Source organism: Lycorma delicatula, chromosome 12, assembly GCF_047948215.1.
Source record: "Lycorma delicatula isolate Av1 chromosome 12, ASM4794821v1, whole genome shotgun sequence".
Classification (NCBI taxonomy): Eukaryota; Metazoa; Arthropoda; class Insecta; order Hemiptera; family Fulgoridae; genus Lycorma; species Lycorma delicatula.
Window position 1 is genome coordinate 42,182,941 of NC_134466.1, and position 13,016 is coordinate 42,195,956.

Genomic DNA, 13,016 nt, shown 5'->3' on the forward strand with positions numbered 1-13,016 from the left:
GTATGCGTCGTAGTTCATATACGTATTTGTGTGTGTATGTGTGTGCGCGCGCGCGTGCAGATATGACTTCCAGTTTCTTTGTGTGGCGAGGGAATTGATGTCATGATATCCAATCTCTGCAACAAATATGTAAACAAATAATAGAAAAGATCTCTCCGCCTTTTATAATAATTTATTATTAGCCAATACAAACAAGAGTCGTAGAAAGAATAATTCGTGAATTTCTCACCATGAGGTAAGCAACCTCTGACTAGCAACCTACAACGAATAACTTGACCTGAGTTCCAAGGGATAACTTGAATTATAAGGTATGCAAGTAAAAAAAAAGCAAATTATAGTAAAATAGAGTACAACATTTTTAGTTAATATTTACACAATTAAAATCAGATATTTACACACATTTTTTGTTCTAATTAGATTTATTGATATTGTTAATCAAGTGTCTTCTTTCGTTTCTGCATATTTATCACACACTATTTGACAATTTTTAAAAGGATGTAGTTTCATATATAATTCTCACATTCATCACATTTTTCTCTATGTTTATTGTCACTTTCCCCGCACAAAAACATTTGCCTCTTTTTCTTCTTCCCTGATTGCTTGCATCATGTATTGCCTGTTGGATTGGTGCTTTTTTCATTGTTATTTCTCTTCCCGTAATTTCAATCGCTCGAATTATATGTTTTCTGTAATTTTTACTTCAGTATTTTCAATCTCTTGGGCTCTTCTCTCTGTTGCTGCTTCTAATAGGTTAGTTCCTAAATCTGATAACCTAAAAACAAATTAAGTTAGGTAACTTCCTAACCTAAAAACAAATTTACTAGATTATTATCCTAAAGAAACGTAGGTTCCTGTAAGTTGGGTTTTAGTTACCTAATTTAGCTGTTGCATAGACGGGATAAGGTCTAATACCTCGGCGTAATAATAGATAGAACATGCAGATTCGGTAAACACGTCACAGAAGTCTGTAATAAGGCGGAAAGGTCAGTGAACGCCTTAAACAGACTTATATGTCTACGGACGGCTCCTGGCTCGGCCAAACGAAGAATAATCATGTCGGCCGTAGCTTCAGTTCTTCTGTATGCGGTGCCGGCTTGAGGTAGGACAATTAACATCCAGCGAAATCTCCACAGGTTTCGGAGGGTGCACTTCATTCGATGCTGCGTGTGTTCTTTCCGGGGTTCCCCCGGTGGACTTGCTTATCTAGGAGAGAACGTAGCGATTTGCGGGAGTCAGTAAGGCGGACGCCAGATTGTCTGTTATTTGACGATGGAGTGACAGCTGGAGGGCTACTATTAAGGCAAGCTGAACCAAAAGATTATCTCTGACCTGGGGAAAATGGGTCGCTAGGGAACAAGGTGAATTAAATTACCATCTGACGCAGGTCATATCTGGACATGTCAATTCCGAGGGGTACCTGTAGAGAATAGACAGAAAGGTATTGCCAACGTGTATGCATTGTCACGTCCAAGATTCAGTGAAGCACACCGTGTTCCACTGCCAGAAATGGCAAAACTCTCGGTTCAAGGCGGGAGTCGCTGACCTAACAACAGAAGAATTAGTAGATTATATGTTAGCTTCAGCGGCAAACTGGAGAGCCGTCGACGGTTTGGCGAGGACGATTTTGAGGGAAAAAGACGACGAAGGACGTCAAAGGGGATTTTAGATAAGGGCAGGACGAACAGCCCCAGCCGGGAGGGCCGGCATGCTGAGGTGTTTCGGCTCCAATGATCAGCCGGGGACTCTTGGGGTCTATAGGCTGGGGAATCATAAGACCGAGTCCCGGCTGCTGGGTGGAGTGGGTGGAGCTCAGGAACGAGATAATCGGTCCCGGTCTCCCCTCCCTAGTAGTTAGGCAAGCGAGAAAATGTACAGACCGAGTCCTTGGGGAGGGCCTAGGAACGACGTAGTCGGGCCTGGTTAACTCCTTCCTGACGATTTGAGTTAGGCGTTGATCACAAAAGATCCAACCGGCGAGCCGAATGGAGACTCGTTTGAGTTTGAAGGACACTCTCCTGGGCTGAGCTTTACTTCATTGTATGTCCGGCCCAGGGAATAGGGGAAAAGTTAGTAGTAGATTAACCCACCGGGTTGGTCTAGTGATGAACACGCCTTCGCAAATCAGCTGATTTCGAAGTCGAGAGTTCCAACGTTCAAATCCTAGTAAAGGCAGTTACTTTTATACGGATTTGAATACCAGATCGTGGATACCGATGTTCTTTCGTGATTGGGTTTCAATTAACCACACATCTCAGGAATGGTCGACCTGAGACTGTACAAAACTACACTTCATTTACACTCGTACATATCATCCTCCGAAGTAATACCTAACGGTGATTCCCGGACGGTAAACAGGAAGAAAAAAGTTAATAGTGGTTACTACTAACTGCCAGCCTCCGTGGCGCGAGTGGTAGGATCTCAGCCTTTCATCCGGAGGCCCCGGTTGGGATCGGCCCAGGTCAATCCCTATCAGGCATGGCATTTTCACAGACACTATAAATCATTCATCTCATCCTCTGAAGCAATACCTAACGATGGTTCCGTAGGTTAAACAGAAATAAAAGGGTACTACTAACTGTTGATAATAAAGAGTTAACCTCTTGTTGAAGCAGATAGAGAAACTATAATTGTTACTGACCTGGGTCCTGAAGGACTCAGGTAACTGTTTATTACATAAAATATAACATACTTTTTGCCAGTAGTGATGAAATCCTGTTCTTACATATTTAAATTTAAACTGCCTAAAAGATTACAAATTTTTGAAAATGATTAATTAAAAATATAAAGTAAATTGTGACTTTTGGTTCCGCTTGGACTCAAGCTTGGTACTCTGATTGTTAACAACAAGAAGGAGAATAATAAATTCTATCGATTATTGTAAGTGAATTGAATCGAACTACTATTCACCAAAAAAGGATCGAGTAATATAACACAATCAAACGCATCATTGCCTTCGCTTACCTTATTTATTACAAAGAATCCAAACAAGATTACGGGTAAAAAAAAATCTAACTATTGTTTATTTTTTATATAAAAAGAATCAGGAAAAAATTGTTGCACAATATCATTAGATAAACATTATAACAAAATAATAGGAAATTTAACATAACGTTTGTGGGTGTACGTAAAACTTGCAACTTCGTATTTCTTCAGAAGATACGGTGCATTATTTACTTTCCATTAGTAAATAGTAATAGTAACATCATATACAAATCACTTTCACCATGACAAAATAAATAAGAACAGTACTGTATTATTATATTAACTGTACAATATAATTAATTTAATAATAAATAATACAAGTTTACAAGCAAAATTGCTAACAGCTCGCTCATATCATTTATATCTTTTTTTTTAAAGAGAACGCCTACCAAAGTGAAAAAAAAATCGTAGAAAGTGGTTTAAAATTTAATTTGATTTACTCTTTGACTCCTGTATTTTTCTGTTTAAAAGTAAGACAGTAAAAATTTTAATAACCAATTTATGCTAACCGGAAAAGATACTTTTTTAACGATAGTACAGTAGAATCTCTGTAATCCGACATATTCAATAATCCGATATCACTAATCGGGAAAGCAAAGAATTTCCTTTTCATAATTTTCAACAGAGGGGTACTATATGGTTGCTCCAGCGAATCCTTCTTTCTTTTTTTTCTGTTTAGCCTCCGGGAATTACCGTTCAGATATTACTTCAGAGGCTGATATGTATGAGTGTAAATAAAGTGTAGTCTTTTACAGTCTCATTTCGACCATTACTGAGATGTGTGGTTAATTGAAACCCAACCACCAAAGAACACCGATATCCACGATCTAGTATTCAAATCCGTGTAAAAATAACTGGCTTTACTTGGACTTGAACTCTGGAACTCTCGGCTTCCAAATCAGCTGATTTGGGAAGTCGCGTTCACCACTAGACCAACCCGGTGGGTTATCCCAGCGAATCTTCCTTTTCCTTTTTCCTGTTTAGCCTCCGGTAACTACCGTTTAGATAATTCTTCAGAAGATGAATGAGGATGATATGTATGAGTGTAAATGAAGTGTAGTCGTGTACATTCTCAGTTCGACTATTCCTAAGATGTGTGGTTAATTGAAACCCAACCACCAAAGAACACCGGTATCCACGATCTAGTATTCAAATCCGTGTAAAAATAACTGGCTTTACTAGGACTTGAACGCTGGAACTCTGGACTTCCAAATCACCTGATTTGGGATGACGCGTTCACCACTAGACCAACCTGGTGGGTATCCCAGCGAATCTATGAGCTTGTTACGTCACGCGCTGATATCTCATTATATTACTGTTTTCGAAAACATTATTTTTGCGCGTAATTATTTTTTTTATTTAATTTTCAACTTACAAGCAATACGAGCGCCCAAACAATACATTTACGTTGTGCGTGTTCAATTCTTTCCAATTGAATTGATTACATGTATAAAAATGCTTAATGACTCAATCTTGTAAACAAGAACAATTCCTTAAACAATGACTAATCCTCTGATTGGTTTTATGTCAGGCCTATAAAAATTTATACATGCAGTTAGAAATGATGTTTTTCGTCACGATTATATCTAGATCGTCATTCGTAGTACACAGCGTGTATAAAGAAATAAACTTTAGTCTAGTTTATATTATGTTCAGTGAAGGTATTCGGATAGCGTTTTATGCGATCATATTATTTTATAATCACTCATTATTTATCGCAAATATTTTGTAATATATTATTTTTTGTTCGTGTGTTATTAGTGCGGTTTTTTATGGCAGAATTTAAATCCGTAGTTAAAAAAAAAAAGTCATGCACGTGAAATTATAAATAACGATTTTGATTTTATTAAAAAAAAATGGCTCTAAAAATAGGTAAATTAACTGACGACAAACATGAAATTTGTATTTAAAAATGCGAAGAAAGAACTGCTACTACTTGTGGGATATCAAGAACACAGGTTCAAAAATTCAGAAGAAAAAAACAAAGACATGATTCTTCAATCAACATCTCAAATGTGTTCTTTCAGGTCGCCGAAAAAGTATAAACGACGTTCAAAAACTGTCACTGGACTGGACAGTTTTGATTTAGATGTGATTAAAAGAACAGTTAATGCATTTCATTCAAAGAATGAATTATCTACTTAAAAAAAAAAAAAATAAGGCAAGACTTTTGTCATCTATTGATTTTTAAGGCACTGAATCAACTTAAGCTGTTATATTTTAAACGAATTAGGTTTTAAATGTCGTAAAACTAAAAATAACACAAAAATTTTATTTGAGAAATCAATATCAGGAGAAAGACAATTGAATATTTGCAGGCAATGGCTAAGTACAGACAAAGCATTGCTATAACTGTTTATTTGGATGAAACGTACGTTTTAAGTTCGCATTGTTCGACAAAGTCGTGGTCTGATGATATTGTTGAGGGACTTCATGTGCCGATTAATAAAGGTAACTGTTTAATAGTAACTCACGCTAGAGGAGAAATTGGTTTTATGTCGAACGCATTACTAACTTGGAAAGCCAGTTCGAAAAGTGGGGACTACCATGACAACATGAATACAGACAATTTCATCAAATGGTCGCGTGAAAAATTGAATCCAAATCTTCCAGTGGTTGTTGATAAAGCCCCTTATCAGGTGACAAAGCGCCAAATTCTAACTCCAGAAGAAAAGATATGACCGATTGGCTGGAAAAACCCCATATACCATACAGTTCAAAAATACTGAAATCACAGTTACAAGAATTAGTAAAGTTACATAAAAACTAAAGTACAAAAATATCTCTTGGATGAACTTTTGAAAAAACATGGCCATTATTTTCTCAGATTCCCACGGTACCAACCTTATATGAATCCAATCGAAATGGTTTGTTCAACCGTAAAAAGACATGTGGTGAATCATAACACAACATGTTGATAAATTAACTAAAGAGAAATTTAATTCCATGAACGAAGAAAGGTGACTGGAAACCCTATTGTGAAAAAGTATGAAATATTGAAAAAGAGTATGAAAAACTGGAACCACTGATAGATGAAATGATAGAACGTTATATTATACGGGTAAACTTTGATAGTGAAAGTGACAGTGATAGCGATTCATTTAGCGAAGATGGTGAACTTGCTAGAAGTTTGAATTAGAGGCATGAAGAAAATTCATGTAAGCTTTTGTTTATTATTAAAAATTAATAATTTATTACGTAAAAGGTTAAACAGAATTAAACACGTATTGTTTGAAATTAGTAAATGCAAATATGACAGTTATTAGCACGTACAATATGATAATAAGTAATAGATCGATTTGATACGTGGAGTTGATGTTTTCAGACCGAGTAGTAATATGCAGTCTGCTTGTGACGTCACAAGCTCGTACATTGGCTGGACCTGGTATACGTATGCTCTCTCGCTCTATCTCTCTCTCTTTTTTTTTCCTGTTTAGCCTCCGGTAACTGCCGTTTTAGATAATTCATTAGAGGATGAATGAGGATGATATGTATGAGTGTCAATGAAGTGTAGTTTTGTACATTCTCAGTTCGACCATACCTGAGATGTGTGGTTAATTGAAACCCAACCACCAAAGAAAACCGGTATCCACGATCTAGTATTCAAATCCGTGTAAAAATAACTGGCTTTACTAGGACTATGCTAGTAGGCTTATAATGTAACACATTGATGTTGGCAGAATAAATACAATACGCATTATTCGATTTTTGAATATAAATTAAAATAAAGAATTAGTTATTTATCACACTGTTTGCAAATCTTAGAAAAAAACATTGATATCATGGGCAACAATGTTCCAATATGTATTACCGTGATGTTCCATTTTGCATATGTGAATGTATCAAACTATGTGGTACTGATGGAGAGAGATCACTTGAGTATTTTAGAATAGAAAACGCTGGACCTGGTATACGTATGCTTTCTCTCTCTCTTTTTTTTCCTGTTTAGCCTCCGGTAACTGCCGTTTTAGATAATTCATTAGAGGATGAATGAGGATGATATGTATGAGTGTCAATGAAGTGTAGTTTTGTACATTCTCAGTTCGACCGTACCTGAGATGTGTGGTTAATTGAAACCCAACCACCAAAGAACACCGGTATCCACGATCTAGTATTCAAATCCGTGTAAAAATAACTGGCTTTACTAGGACTATGCTAGTAGGCTTATAATGTAACACATTGATGTTGGCAGAATAAATACAATACGCATTATTCGATTTTTGAATATAAATTAAAATAAAGAATTAGTTATTTATCACACTGTTTGCAAATCTTAGAAAAAAACATTGATATCATGGGCAACAATGTTCCAATATGTATTACCGTGATGTTCCATTTTGCATATGTGAATGTATCAAACTATGTGGTACTGATGGAGAGAGATCACTTGAGTATTTTAGAGTAGAAAACGCTGGACCTGGTATACGTATGCTTTCTCTCTCTCTTTTTTTCCTGTTTAGCCTCCGGTAACTACCGTTTTAGATAATTCTTCAGAGGATGAATGAGGATGATATGTATGAGTGTAAATGAAGTGTAGTTTTGTACATTCTCAGTTCGACCATACCTGAGATGTGTGGTTAATTGAAACCCAACCACCAAAGAACACCGGTATCCACGATCTAGTATTCAAATCCGTGTAAAAATAACTGGCTTTACTAGGACTATGCTAGTAGGCTTATAATGTAACACATTGATGTTGGTAGAATAAATACAATACGCATTATTCGATTTTTGAATATAAATTAAAATAAAGAATTAGTTATTTATCACACTGTTTGCAAATCTTAGAAAAAAACATTGATATCATGGGCAACAATGTTCCAAGATGTATTACCGTGATGTTCCATTTTGCATATGTGAATGTATCAAACTATTTGGTACTGATGGAGAGAGATCACTTGAGTATTTTAGAGTAGAAAACGCTGTTAATATTAGCACGCAAGCATCTATGCACGCACACATGCATAATTTCAATGTAATAAGCGGCATTGGCTGACATAATTCGTAAATACAATGCGTTACTTCCTTACCGCTTCAACTACTAACGTAGTTAGGAAACAAAGAGGGGAATATTATAACAGTAAAAAAATTACGTTACACTTGGTAACAGTGGCTATAAGTAACAGAAATATCGCATAATGTAAAGTAGATTAAACCTTCCACATACAACAGAGATATGATTATTTTTATCTTCATCGATAGATCTTTTTAATGTGATATTCGCAAATTATGTTGTTACATAACAAACAAAGTAGTTGCAAAATGTATCACAAATTATAAATTTTACGAAAATCTGATTGTTTAAATTTTGACGTAGTTTTGATCGTAGAGTTTTGGCGTAATCGTTGTAATTTATCGACTCTACAATTAAAAAAAAAAAAATCCCTTTCGGCACGCTGGAAGGTGGAGGTAGATTTCACCAGTAATAAGTAGGGGATAAAAAAAGATTTCCAACTTAAAGTTAAGAAAAAATTCAAATTTACTCAATACGACTATGGTTGCATGTGAAAAAAAGTTTCACATGTTTAGCATACGATAAGCCCCATCTTCTTACAATTCCAGCAACATTTTGGACATCCCTTGCTGTAAGGGTTGGTCATATCAAAAATTGTTGCAGACAAAACGTTTTAGGTAATGATTAGAGGACTTTAAACTTAGATACTGTGCTTATTAAGGGAGGTATGATTGTTTTTTTCTTCGAAACCCCATTTTTCCACACCATAGGCCAATGGTAGGTGATATCAAAAAACTTTATTTAGATAAGCTTTAGCCCCTTATCCAAAGAATAGTAGGAACTTTAAACGAATTCAATATTTTACTGAATAAGAAAGTTATAACGATATTTGTTTTTTTCGAAAAAGTTCCCTCATTTCCACCCCCACTGTCCGATTTTGGCCGTTAACGAAATCGATCAAGATTTTGGAACGAGTTATTTTTAAGGAACAATTTTAAAGTTATTGGCGCAAAATTACGGCTGTTATCGTGTCCACAAGAAAGGGAAATATATATATATATAAACTTTTGAACTGACGGTGGTTTTGGAGTCTGAGGAATGTAAAACGTGAAGATATGTCGAAATTTTCCGGAAGTCGAATCAAGGTACCCATTACAATAAGTAGCTTTCTTATGAAATCTACCTAATAACTTATCTGTATTAAACATAATACCCAATGATATTCCAAAATAGAATTTAAATATCATGATAACATTTGTATTGAAATCAGCAAAAGCATATGCGTTAAAAAATTAATATTAAAAATAAAATACAATAAATAAAGGATGGGAAAGGCTGGTCACAGTAATTTAATATATATATATGTGTTGATGTATATATATATATATATATATGTGCTGTGGGACCTTGTTAAAAAGAGTACAGCGGCATGTGACCCACTTTTATGCTCAGTTATCTTATTACTGTAGTTATTTAAAAACAACCAAAGTGCAAAAACTTGTCCGACAAGTTGGCAGTTTTTTTATAAACACAGTGTGACCAAGCTGGCAGACTGTCTTACTTCCGCTTATGTATACGCACAAATACTCCGTATGTATATACATACATATATATATATATATATATATATATATATATATATATATATATAAAACGTTAGATATATATCTTCACTTTAAAGCTTCATACCATTTAACTTAATACCATCGTGGAATCAATTCTACTGGCTACATTTATATAGTTGTCAAACCAGATATCACTTTCTATAAAATTTATCAGCTGAGCAGTGCTTGCTATGTAGTATAAAACAAAACTAATCAATAGAGCAAAATTTTATATTAACGGGCGCGCGCGCGCACACACACACACACACACTAAACCAATAGTGAAAGGAGTTTTTTAACTACTTAAAAAAAATTCCAATTATCTTAAGTAAGTAAATAACAACGGTAAAATCACCATTAACAGAAGAACAGTTAACAATCCACATTTAGGTTAATGTAGAGTGATGCATAAAACGCAGAACTCAAACGAAGAGTACAATTTTTTTTTTTTTTCAGTAAAATAATTTTCTTTTTATTGCTATCGTCCTGTTTATTTCTGATTAAAATATTAATTTCTATATAAAAAATAATGTGAACCAAATACGCTAAATTAAAAAATTGGACAACAAAAATACTAAAATAAAATATGGTAATAACCAATTATCCGGATATCCAAAAACTTCTTAAATGTGCACTAGGCAATAAAACAAAATTTAATACAATATTTAAAAAATCTAAAAATACTATAGAAATAAAACTTTGCTTAAACAGGAAATATATTTTTATAAATTTTTGTTTTTAATGGATTTTAAATTGAAATTTTTAGTTCGTGTAATAGAAAACATAAGTATATTTAGACTTGAGTTAAACTAATTATAAGTCCTAGTTTTGGATTATAAGTTCAAGTTCTAGTAAAGTCAATTACTTTTACACGGATTTGAATACTAGATCGTGGATACCGGTGTTCTTTGGTGGTTTGGGTTTCAATTAATCACAAATCTCAGGAATGGTCGACCTGAGACTGTACAAGACTACACTTTATTTACATTCATACATATGTCATGACTGATTTGTAATCAATGCCTAGCAATAACTACCGAAAATAAATTGATAAAAATTTATAGACGCTTCTTCTTATGGTGCAAATCACACTAAGAAAGGAATTTTTGAAATTCCGGGAATAGTTAAAATAGAGTAACAATGAAATTTACTAATTTTTTTAATATCCCAGTAAAAAATGAAGATATCAACTTCATTTTTGGTGTGTGTAATCTTCATGTAAATATCTAAAAATCCAATTTCTAGATTTTTCAAAATTCGACCTTGAAAGGGAAGAAGAATGATAAAAATGTTTCAATAACCTTTAAAAATCTTCTCCATTTTCGACTATACTAAATGAGGCATTCGCTAGAATGGGGCTTACAAATACACTCAGAAAAATATGTAAAATCCATTTTAAGGAATTAAGGAAACATTTTTAAGGGATGTGACTGTGCACGGTGCGGCGGTTCAACCAACACAGTCATTGCTACTGTGATTGTGCAACACGACTCTGTCGTAACCAGTGATACTTGCCTCTGGTTATTTTAAAATTAAAAAAAATATTGACCTCTTTAAAATAAAAAATACTGACCTCGACGAGAAACGCAAGTAACCATATAATGCGGACGAAGCCGCGAAGGGGATGCTAGTTTTTTTAAAAGTTGTTGTAGTTTTGACATTCTGCCAGTTTTAGGTAGATTTCATAAGAAAGCTACCTATTGTAATGGGTACCATTATTCGACTTCCGGAAAATTTCAACATATCTTTACGTTTCACATTCCCCAGACCCTAAAACCACCGTCAGCTCAAACATATATATATATATATATATATATATATATTTCATTTTCTTGTGGACACGATAACTGCCGTAATTTTGCGTCAGATTGTTTCTTAAAAATAACTCGTCCCAAAATCTCGGTCGAGTTTGTTAATGGCCAAAATCGGACATGGGGGTGGAAACGGGGGACTTTTTCGAAAAAAAAACAAAATATCGCTATAACTTTCTTATTAATTAAAATATCGAATTAATTTAAAGTTCCTACTATTCTTTGGATAAGGGCCTAAAACCTCCGTAAGTAAAGTTTTTTGATATCGCCAACCACTGGAAAAAATGGAGTTTCGAAGACAAAAATATCATATCTTCGTTAATAGGCAGCGTATCGAATCGGTTAAAAGTGGTCATTAGTCCTCTAAACATTACCTAAAACTTTTGTCTGAAACAATGTTTTATATGGCAAACCCTTACGGCAAGGGATGACCAAAATGTTGCTGGAATTATAAGATCGGGCTTGTATGCTAAACATGTGAAACGTTTTTCACATGCAACCGTTGTCGTATTGAATAAATTTGAAGATTTTCTTAACTTTAAGGTGATCTTTTTTTATCCCTTACTTAGCACCGATTAAATCTATCTCTTCCTTCTACTTTTAAAATATTTCAATCAAGTACTTTACCGAAATACTAAGTTTAACAAATAATACAAGTTTAATAGCAGGCTTAGAAAGTGACACAGTCCTTTACTTACTCTATTAAATGTTGTATCTGGCGTAGGAAAAAAAATCTATATTTGGCAACTTGAATTATTTATATATATACACACACACACACACATATATATATATAAATAAAAACACAATTTGTAAAATGTTTTGATAATATTCATGTACTAATTTATATATTTTTTTCTACATTTTTAAGTTCACTTGACTTGTTCAAGAAGCTGTTAATTAAAAATCAATATTTAGGATTTCTACTGTCACTAGTAAATGGAACTGCAAATATTTTCAACCTTTTTCATCAGTTCGTGAAACAGGTTTAATTTAAACAATATATGTTTAAATTGCTTCATATAATATAAGTAATAATTTAAATTAAATAAACAACCAAAATACACTGACATCATTTTAAAGGAGGAAAAAAAAGGAAAATAATTTGTTCTTTATTTCGAAATATTCCCAAAATTTAATCTTTATACATCATGTTTGAATTCTTAATCTTGAAGGTATTGGGTTCAAATCTTGGAAGTCAAGCAATATTAACGTAATATTAAAGATTCTTCTATCATCAAAATTAATAAAAAAAATAATTTTCAGAAAGAAACAGAAAACAACTTAAAAAAAAATCAAAGTTTTTTCTGATGCACTGCTTACACACACACAACTAAATTTCTAACTAAAGCGCGCGCGCATACCGTATTTAATTTACGCGGGTATGGCGGTACTAACGGCGACGTTCGGCACGATCTAAAATAACGTAATTATACAAATTACAAAAAACAAGTTTCGCTTGTACGGTCGGTAGACTGGAGTAGCCGCGATACTTAACGCATCAGATACCGAGCCAACCGGGGGATAGAGTTCGAGAACAGGCCAGACCGAGATACTTTTTTACACTTTAAATATTATTAATTTATTTAATCCTACCATACACCTATGACGTCAAACATAGTAGTCAACTACAACAACATTTTTTGAGTTTATTTCTTACAAATA

General features: G+C 34.0%; 1 long non-coding RNA gene across 1 annotated transcript in view; it reads right to left on the reverse strand.

Annotated features, from left to right (window-relative positions):
* Positions 1–418: 418 nt before the first annotated feature.
* Positions 419–13,016, reverse strand: part of LOC142333227 (uncharacterized) — a 141,502-nt gene continuing 128,904 nt past the window's right edge. Inside the window, exon 5 of the long non-coding RNA XR_012758558.1 lies at positions 419–772. This is a non-coding gene — a long non-coding RNA (uncharacterized LOC142333227). The remainder of the gene's footprint in view (positions 773–13,016) is intronic.